The sequence below is a fragment of the Euphorbia lathyris genome, chromosome 8, assembly GCF_963576675.1.
Source record: "Euphorbia lathyris chromosome 8, ddEupLath1.1, whole genome shotgun sequence".
Lineage (NCBI taxonomy): Eukaryota > Viridiplantae > Streptophyta > Magnoliopsida > Malpighiales > Euphorbiaceae > Euphorbia > Euphorbia lathyris.
The window spans coordinates 80,937,225-80,948,185 of record NC_088917.1 but is presented as its reverse complement, the minus strand read 5'-3'; the positions used below and the strand labels follow the sequence as shown (position 1 = coordinate 80,948,185).

Below are 10,961 nucleotides of genomic sequence, written 5' to 3'. Positions count from 1 at the left end.
GTCTTTCACACTATGTACACAGGCCATGTCTCTCACTGAACATGGTCTTCAAATATAAAACCACCGATCCGGATAACTCTCGATGGATATAAAATCATAAAATCATAACGTGCTCAAATTTCCTTTCACAATCAAATTTCAAACTATTCCATACTCATAAATCATTTGGCTTCAATTAGCCCTTTTGTATCATAAAAATCATATTTGGACTTCAATCCAAAATAATAACAACGATAACCGCAACAGATTTCTCAATCCAAAAACAAATAATAAGAAATCATCAAATTCATTTTGTTCAATATAGATATATATTGAAACCAAAAACATATATGTATATATGTAAATCAACCAAATTAAGCCTTAAATCAACATAATCAAGTAAAATCTGAAATTCACATAGAAGCATAATCAATAGCTTCATTTGAACCGTAATTTCACAATAAAAAGCAAAATCATGAAAAACCCCAATTTTACAAAATTCCTGCATAACCCTAAAATATCAATTTCTGAAAAATTCTTTGATTATATATATATCTATATACATAAAACTCAAAATATAGTTGATAGTTACTTACATTGGTCACTAATCGAAGAAAATACACCTGTCCAATTCGCCTTTAAATCCTGTCTAAGCCGTTTCCCCTCCAAACATTGCCGAAACTCAAAAACTCTTCGGTTAGGACTTAGATCTATACATAAGGATGCTATGGTTCCAATTTCAAGTGATTCGGATGATCGAATCTCCGTAAATCAAAGAAACGGTGGAGAAACGGTCGAAGAACGATAAAAATGACGAAGAAGATGAAGAGGCAGAAAGAAAAGGAACAAAAACAAAAAAAAGAATAAAGATGATCATCATCACCGTTTCTCATCATATATATATATATATATCCAAATGGAAAAAATCAAGTTTGATCCTCCATCTACTTACATTGGTCACTAATCGAAGAAAATACACCTGTTCAATTCGCCTTTAAATCCTGTCTAAGCCGTTTCCCCTCCAAACATTGCCGAAACTCAAAAACTCTTCGGTTAGGACTTAGATCTATACATAAGGATGCTATGGTTCCAATTTCAAGTGATTCGGACGGTCGAATCTTCGTAAATCAAAGAAACGGTGGAGAAACGGTCGAAGAACGATAAAAATGACGAAGAAGATGAAGAGGCAGAAAGAAATGGAACAAAAACAAAAAAAAAGAATAAAGATGATCATCCTCACCGTTTCTCATCATATATATATATATATATCCAAATGGAAAAAATTAAGTTTGATCCTCCATCTTTATATAATCTTTTAAAAATTATCTTAATTTTTAATTTACACATAAAACCCTCAATGTAACTCCAAACTTTTCTTATTGAGATTTTGCTTTTTATTGTGAAATTACGGTTCAAATGAAGCTATTGATTAGGCTTCTATGTGAATTTCAGATTTTACTTGATTATGTTGGTTTAAGGCTTAATTTGGTTGATTTACATATATACATATATGTTTTTGGTTTCAATATATATCTATATTGAACAAAATGAATTTGATGATTTCTTATGAATTGTTTTTGGATTGAGAAATCTGTTGCGGTTATTGTTGTTATTATTTTGGATTGAAGTCCAAATATGATTTTTATGATACAAAAGGGCTAATTGAAGCCAAATGATTTATGGGTATGGAATAGTTTGAAATTTGATTGTGAAAGGAAATTTGAGCACGTTATGATTTTATGATTTTATATCCATCGAGAGTTATCCGGATCGGTGGTTTTATATTTGAAGACCATGTTCAGTGAGGGACATGGCATGTGTACACAGTGTGAAAGACCTATTGGGTATGGCAAAGAAGTGTCGGGTAAGACCATATGGGATAGGCAATGTTAAGAGACGTCTCGACTATATATGTGGTTATTGATTGATACTTAAGGGGAGAAACTCGAGGATGGATACAATGTTTTAAGTTCATTTGGACTATGTTTTCGGTTATGATTGATTTTGATATAAGTTTTACGTTTGATTGAATACGATTTGGTTTGATAAAACACTTATTTGATTACAAGTTAGTTTGATAAAACATTTATTTGATTATGCATTGGTTTGATAAAATTATATCAACTTAAGTTTTGAGTATATTTTATAAGGTTTTGATTAAAAACCTTTATGAAGGTATATATGTAGCTATGTTAAATAAAGTTGGTAAATTTGTCCTCAAAATTCATATCTTAATTATTTCCTCAAACACTATTTAAATCAAATCATGAACTCGAATATATTCTCTCACTTTACTTCTCATTGCTCACTAATCTCAATTATCAACTCATCATATCATTTCAAAGTCTCCTAACCTTACTTCACATCTGAGATACATATATTTTTCAGCCAACTATTAAACTCTCAAATATCAATTCCAAATCATACTGAGGAAAAAATCAAACAAAAACCAAATTCTGGTTTAAAGCTAAAATGACCAACATATGCCGTTTTCAGCATAACTTTTTCATACGGAGTCCGATTAAGGCGATTCAAAAATCATTGGAAACGTAAGATAATAATAATAAAGAACTTTCATTTAGGACTCTATGACAGATTCAGCCTCTATCTGGTCGAAAAATGCATCATAAGATTCAGATGCGAATCTGATTCTCCCGCAGCACCTCTATAGACAATTCTCTATTATCTCTAGCTCAAAGTGATAATTTACTTATATCTCATATATATATGACACCCAATATTTTACTAACCATCAAATCTCATTTCTACCCCTCATCAGCTAGTTACTCAATTCTCGAAAAATTTCAAATTATTTCTTAGCTTGCACCAAATATTCCTCCATTACTATCGATTATTTCTTAGCTATCACCAAATATTCATATTCCTCAATTAAACCTTAGGTCCGAAGAATTTAACCAAGAGCTCTGATACCAAACTGTCACACCCGACCCTAAACGACCTCAATCGGCATCGGGCGTGAAATAGAAAGATCATAATCAATAGTTAGAAGTCTCCAATTTATCCAACGCCATTATATTACAATTGAACTACCAAAGTTCTAACCATAATTCTCACAATAAGCAGCCAACTTCCAAACCCCGCCTAAACGGTCGGTAACCCTCTCTATATCATGTACTTTCTCACCTGGTATAAATTCTAGAAATTTAGACACTGACGTGACATGAGATTTCTATTTCGATCAGATTTTTTCCCTGTTCTATTTGGATCAAACAAGGCAACGAGGCAACTGCTAGCCTGCTATGGGGAGAAATGCAGATTTTTCCTTCTTCATTTAGAGAACTGCATAACCAAATAAGTTCAACTTTGCAATTGTTCCCTACAATGTATCATCTTAAACGAAAACAGCAATAATATGAAACAATTGTATATTTCTTTGTCTGAATTATAATGAACCACTTAAGTAACTCGAGCAGAAAAATGCTAATCACAATGATCACAAACATGTATAAGATGAGTTTCATCTCCAAAAACACAATATGGTTAAAAAGGAAATCACAGTATTTCGGGCAAAACAAAACTGCAAAGAACTTGGTAAAAATTTCATCAATCAATACATTAGAGTAATACATTATTAGATTAGATTCCTAATTTGGATAAAATTATTTCATTGTATGTGTCAATGGAACTAACAATACTTATTTCAATGGTTTCCTTCATTAGAGTATTAGAATTTTTAATATTCATTTTCATAGTGTTGAAGATGGAGAAAAAAATTATCCTCGTTCTTGGAAATGGATTGGGACAGTAATAGTTATCTTCGCTTCATAAGGATTTCCAACCAAATGGGTTCGGACAGTAATAGTTATCCTCATTCTTGGAGATGGGTTGGAACAATAATAGTAAACCTTCATGTCACACATCAATATTCATATGTCAAACTTACAAGTTTTTGTTTTTATTTTATTTTTGCTTTATGGGGTATTGAAATATGACATTTAGATGTTCTGTACAAAAATTACAATTAAATATAAGTGGTGAGTAAAGGAATAATATAAAAATATATATTAAATACAAAATGTTAAATATATAAACTAATTGATTCATATACAGAAACATGGCTACTAATTGATGCATATACAGAAACATAGCCTCCCCAATCGCATATATCTGCATATCTCCATAATCATGGTATTCTTTTATGGCCGTCCAGTCCTGTGGCCTGCGTATCTTTCACCTTTGGAAGAGCGGTGGCGCTGCCTATACTTTCTAGAAAATGGTTGTATAGTCTCTCTCATTCATTTGATGCTATACAAATTCGTGTCTACAAATTCCTGGGAGTCATTTTTAGTTTGTTTCTCTAATCTCCCAATTCAATTTTTTTTTCACTTCTGAAGTTTGTTTCTCCTTATCATGTTCCTATTCCTATGGTAGCGAATTGTAGGAAAAATAATCCTAAATAGCACTAGCAAAGGATTTTTGGTTAAATTTCAAAACATTACCCCAATTTTGTAATTTATCCCGAATTTGAGACATGAAATATGTAATCTAGTTGTTTCTCATTTGAGCTCCATTCAAACATGTAATAAACATAGGAACATTTGATGGTCCCAAAAACATTCCACCCCATTGTAGAAATTGTATAAAACATATAGGAATTGTGTAACATATCATCATTATTCCCATAAGTGTTATCCCTATTTCTTTCGAGTACTTTGATCCTTTGAAGAATATCAATTGTGTTAGCACTGCTCCTACATTCCACCACCTCGTGTCATGCCTGATTTTAGCCCCAATGACCTGATCATACCATTGGAAATAATATCAAGCATGGCACAATGTGGTGGAATGTAGGAGCAGCGCTAACACATTGATATTCTTCAAAAGATCAAAATACTCGAAAGAAACAGGAATAACACTTATGGGAATAATGATGATATGTTGTACAATTACTATATGTTTTATACATTTCCTACAATGGGGTGGAATGTTTTTGAGACCGTCAAATGTTTCTACAGAAAAAGACTATTATATGTCTGAATGGAGCTCAAATGAAAAAAAGAAAAGTTTTACATCTTTCAAGAATCAAATTTGGACTAAAAAATATTAATTGTGTTAGGGCTGCTCCTACATTCCACCTCCTCCTGTCATCCATGATGTTAGCCCCACCCCTGACCTGATCAAAGACAGGATATGATCGATTATCACTTCTCTTACATTTGTATCATATATAATATTGATATCGATAATATCACACATTTTTGACATAACAACCCGAAATTATCATCTTTACTTATTTTCTACTTTATTGAGGAAAATTCTAAAAAGTGTCTACAAAGAGAAAAACTAAAAAGATACTTACTATTAAGAGTTGGTTTGATTGCACCTTATTTACAAGATCCCGCTAAGTCTTGAGAGACTCTCCTAAAATAGCAAACAATATTTTTCATACAATTTCAAATCAATTACTCCATTTCTCTAATTATGTGCCAACTTATTGTTTATTGGGGTAGCCAATTTCAACTACAGCAAAACTCTATCACTGGGGTAAGCCAAGGCGTAAAATAAACTCACCAGTGAAGCAAATAAAAGAAGTAAAAACAGCAGCAAACTTGATTACCAAATGATAATTTTGTATGAGTTCACGAGTATCACTTGATGTGCTTGAGGAGATGCTGATTTAGGAATCAATACCTGATGACATTTACACGGATGCACCTAGGAGAAGAAGAGGTGATGGCACCGAAAGCTTTTTTATTTGTAACCGTTCATTTTTTTCTTTTTTTCTTAGGAAAACCGTTCTTATTACATCAGCTAAGTTGGTATTAGGAAAAAAAATTGCTTCATGTGTCCCCTTAGGTGTCCCCTTGCCTCAGCTAAGTTGCTCCATGTGTCAAACCATGAAAAAAATTTGCTGTCTTATATTTAATTTGTTAAAGTCTGTTAATTTCTGTTAAACCTATGAATTAAAACTCTGTTTAAATGATTAATGTGATTAGTTTGTTATTCAGGTACCAGACATCATCTTTCTCTTCTGATTAGGGTTTCTCTTGTGAGATTTCTATTTCGATCAGATTTTTTTCCTGTTCATGGTCCCTTGATTAGCGTTGTACTGCTCAAGTGCAAGATTGAAAATTTATTATTGATTGGAAAATTAAAAACTCATTAAGTTTCTTGCATTTAATTCCATGATTGGCATCAAGGTCAATCTTATAATTACATGATTGGTATTGGTTCACCAAATGATACATAAAGAGTTTGTGCTTAGAGCACTATCAAATAAGCTTCATATCTACGTCAATGGAGAGTCAAGTTTATCTTTTTTTTATCCTGGATGTGAGTGAATAAGTGGTGAATGTTTTGTTACTGAGTGCACATTCAACAACATTTTTTTTTTTTTGATTAAAACGGAGGACTGGGAACGGAATTCAGAAATCCCAACTATGTTGGCACCCCTGAAGGACCACCCCCAGAACCCAAATTGAATAAAAGAATAAAAAATGAGTAATACAGCCAAGTTCGATCAGGTAAAACGAAATGTTGTCTAACCTGAAAAATTGAAAGCTAATAAGGTATTACAAAAAGAGGGGGGAGAATCCCACCAAGTGATCCCGGTAGATGAACAGGCATAATTGGCTAAGGCGTCGGCAACTTCATTGTAACCATTATAAGCTGACAGTCCTGCCATTCTGAGTGTAGAATCCACGAAATAGCAAAACAGTTACGCCGTAAGCAAGTCACCACATACGTTGAGTCAGATTCGAGCCAAATTGAATTCCACCCACGACTCTGCACTTGCTTAATGGAAAATAGAGCAGCTCTCAGCTCCGCAACATGGACAAGTGTGTCGGCAGTTGGGAAGGAGAAAGCACCGAGACAGATACCACGGTTATCCCTGAAAATCCCGCCACATCCTGCTGCCATTCAACACCGAGGCATCGGTGTTCACCTTCACCCAACCAGCAGGCGGAGGAAGCCATCGAACAGGTAAAATTCTCGGGGATCTAGAAAGGCGAGGTTGAAGACCCAAGTTGTCAAGGATAGCCAATTCAACGGTCGAGTTCCAAGTGTTGCCTGTTCGAAAGTGGTCCGTCCGTCTGGTGTGAAGCCAAATGAGATGAAGAGCACGGTGGATGTCCGGAGGCTTATCGTTGAAGATGCAGGCATTCCGAATGATCCAGGTAGACCAGATTGCGTGAAGAACAGCGCTATTCCACAGGGCTTGAATTTGCGAGCTAAACCGCTGAGAGGCTGCCCAGCAGAGACGATCTCTAGTAGTGTCACCATCCGGTATTCGTCTCCCGAATAAGGCAGAAATACTCAGCCAAATTGCCTTAGCAAAACCACAATGAATCATCAAATGATCCAAGCATTCCGCATCTTTCTGACAAAGACAACACCTAGAGACGATGCACAAACCACGTTTTCTAAGATTCCAGTGAGTCGGGAGTGCGTTGTAAAAGGTTCGCCAACACACAAATGAGTGAGCTGAAGAGTTAAATGGATATAATATAGCAAGCAATATGAAAAAATCGAGTGTGTAATGAATGCAATGACCAGAAATATGTTTAAAACCAATGAATATATCCGATAAATCAATTATTTCTCCTAAGGAAGCCATATTTAAAACAGGCCAGCAAATGAAGAGTTAAAAAAAACAGTCATGATGTATTCCATAAATATAAGAAGAGTATTCGCATTTTAGTCCCATCTTTCTCTAACAAAACATGTAAAAAACGAAAAGTATCCTAGGCTATGGAGCTCTCCTACAATATCTCAGCTCGGCTCTTCAGTGATGATTGGTAAATATCGTCCTTCTTCTGCCCGCACTGTTTACTTTCTTTACCCTGTACTTGTGCTCTAAAAGGTAATAATTTATACATTTTTAAAGGCCAATTTGGAAAGACGCTCTTCTATGTTGCACCTCAATTTCGAACTTGAAGGAGTTGTCTAAGTTTGAAGCAATTGCAGGACATGAGCAGTATCGTCTGGATAGTAGATAGCCTTGCTAGGTTTTTGTCCAACAGCGCATGCAAAGTTATAACAAAAGTGAAGTTGAAGAACATTAGGAGCTGAAGAACATAACAAACTTGAAGCTGTTTTCGATATGCTTTGGAACATGTTTTCATTGGATCTGCTACAAGCCTTTTCTCCATTTTAATTCATTAGCGTTAGACCTAAGGTATACTGGTGCTTAGGACACAACATCAATAATTTGGAGTGTTTCTTTTCATAATAGGTTTGAAAGAATCTGAAATTCTTCTGTACTGAAGAAAAGAAAAGATTCTTTATCCTCTAGACCATCACCGTGGAGGTGGAGGTGGAGTCAGATTCTACCCGCGAGATTGTTACATGGACTTCCACCTACTATCAAATCAAATCCTCCAAACCATTGAATCGGTTGCTTTAATTTATCTTCCTTTAGATCTTGAACATATTCTAAGTTTATCAAATTCCAGGTCTGGGTTGTTTGCTCCCACCAGTATCTCAATATGTTTGTGTTGACTTCAGACTTCTCAACTGACACTACATCCTTTAGTGTGATACCGAACCAGTGAGCGATTTCTGGCTCTCCTATATAGAGACATCAGATTTATGCCTCCTAGGAACAAGTCTTTCATTACTGACAGATGAATAGTATGCAATTATATCAACCTGAAACAATTTTTCAATTTAAAAACCTTATGTTAGATTCGAGATCAAGAAGAAGTTTTACCTTTATTAATGAAAAAGTCCATGTTTACTTGTGGAAAAAATCTTAGATCAATGTTTGCAAAATCTTAAAGTATAAGAACATATATGCAAATGGGCAAATCTTACCTGGAATCAATTCAATCCCAATTTCAATATAAGGAGTGAAGGAGTCCTTACAAAATTGTAATAAGCAAGCATTCAATCAAGCAAAGAGCAAGGTTAATATATTTCTAATCCATTCATACATATATACATATCATTATTCTATCACTACTCTTCCTTTTTTTTAATCTCATTTCATCATATAAATCAACGGTATAATTACAATCAAAAATCAAGCCAACACACAGTGAACAAACTCATAGGTGCATCTCAAACCAAACAAATATAGGCATCTCAACTAAGGCACAAAAAAGATAAACAAAAAATCACCTGCGTTTTGCGTTTTGTGCGGTGCAGCGACTGAACTGAACGGTGGCCGGCGGTGGAGACTGGCTGCTCCTCTCCTCTTGTCTTGTGCGATTCCCTTGAGTTGAGCCGGCGGTGTGCGATATCGTCTACGTTCGTTGCTCTCCTCTTCTGAATTAGGGATTTAGATATTAATTTAGCTGTTGTGCTGTGTGCTGTGCCTTTTAGTTCTGATTTATTTTCATTAAAATCAAAACGACGTCGTTTTTCTCATGACCAAAACGACGTCGTTTTGATATAAAAAAAAAAAATAATACCCCCGGCCAGTTGCCGGGGCTAGAGCCCTACTCAACCCCCCTGGTTCTGACCCTGCATGCAAATGCCCAAATCTTACCTGGAATGAGTTACCGAGCCATTTCTATCTATGGGTCCGATCTCCGCCACTTCCCCTTGTGTGGTTCCTAGGAAAACCAAGAATCCTCACGTAGATTAGGCAGCCTATCATCGGAATCATAACTGAATACATAGAGAAGAGGAAAAACTATGATTAGTATGGGTTAATAATTGTTCACAGTTTCACATTGCATAAAATTGAAAAACAAACGATTCCAACAACCAACCTTTCACACCTTTATAAGGTTTTTAGCTCCATAAAGCACAAACAAGGTGAGATTGTGCCGCAAAGCAATGAAATTTGTATGAGTTCATGACTATCTTCATAAACCAATTGTTGGTCCAGTTTTGCTCCAAACCACTCATTGAGTTTGTAACCCTAATCACCATCAACCGCACCAATGGCATTTAGAGGGATAGAGTTGGAGTATTTAACCTAATCGGAATCAATTTCTTTACTGTTGTTCCCCGAGCGAGAAGGAGGAGTGGGTTATCCCATGGCGGAGAATACAAAGCTACAGATCTCTCTTTTCTTTCAATACAAACTTTAAGAACCAAATTCAGCTTATGCTTATGTAGCTGTATTCCAATTGTGTCAGGTCTTTAATTGGTAATTTGATAGGCTTACACGTCAACTTCTATCAACTTATAAAATTTTTCTTTTTTTTATTTTTAAAATCTAATAATTAATGGTTTGGATCTCTTTAAAAAATCCATTTATTAAAGGTTTTACTATTTACCGTCCCCAAATTACTTATCACCACCTCCACTTGGACAATTTTGCCATTTGCATAAAAAAAATTTGCAAAACTGGGAAAAAGAAATTTGAGAGAAAATTTCAAAAATTTGGCCTAAACGGATGGCGCATTCCCCCCGACCCATGGCTGGAACGGATGGCGCATCCGCCCCCACCATGGGTCGGGGGGAATGCGCCATCAATTATTGTTGTTCGGGTTTATGATTTTGGAGAGAGAATTTTCAGTTTTTGATCAAAATTATGAAAAGGGCAAAAAAGTCCAATGATGCAATAATAATTTGGAAGTTGTATTTAATAGCTCACTTTATTACTTTTATTTTAACTATATTAATTTTTACTAACCATAACTCCATGTTATTATATTAATTTTATTTTACCATCTCTTTATCAATGGTAGTGGTTCATTTCTGGTCAATAAAGGGAATTTGAATAAGAGGAAACATGTTATGAATTTGAAGATGGTGAATGTATCCCTTTTCCTTACAGCACACATATATGTTTTGAATCAACAAATTCTGGCTTCACTTCCATATAAAAAAACTTGATTTAGTTGGTGTTCAGAATCTTATTATCCGATTTGGGAGTCCTACCATCCCATTATCTTCGCGAACTAACTTCAGCATATTGTTATGCTTGATAATGATTAATCCTCCGCTGTCAATTTGGAGCAGAAATTCAAAACAAGTTATATATGTTCCACGGACACAAAAGCAAATTTATTTCTGAAACATAACTTTCATAAAACTCAAAATGGACAAGGACAGAAAACGCA

At 34.9% G+C, this 10,961-nt stretch overlaps 1 long non-coding RNA gene across 1 annotated transcript; it reads right to left on the bottom strand.

The window, feature by feature from the left end:
• Positions 1-7,343: 7,343 nt before the first annotated feature.
• On the bottom strand, positions 7,344-9,957 carry LOC136203272 (uncharacterized). Its single transcript, XR_010674768.1, has 4 exons — positions 9,660-9,957; positions 9,434-9,555; positions 9,064-9,210; positions 7,344-8,592 (listed from the first exon to the last, which is right to left on the bottom strand). It is a non-coding gene; the product is annotated as an uncharacterized lncRNA (long non-coding RNA).
• Positions 9,958-10,961: the final 1,004 nt, after the last annotated feature.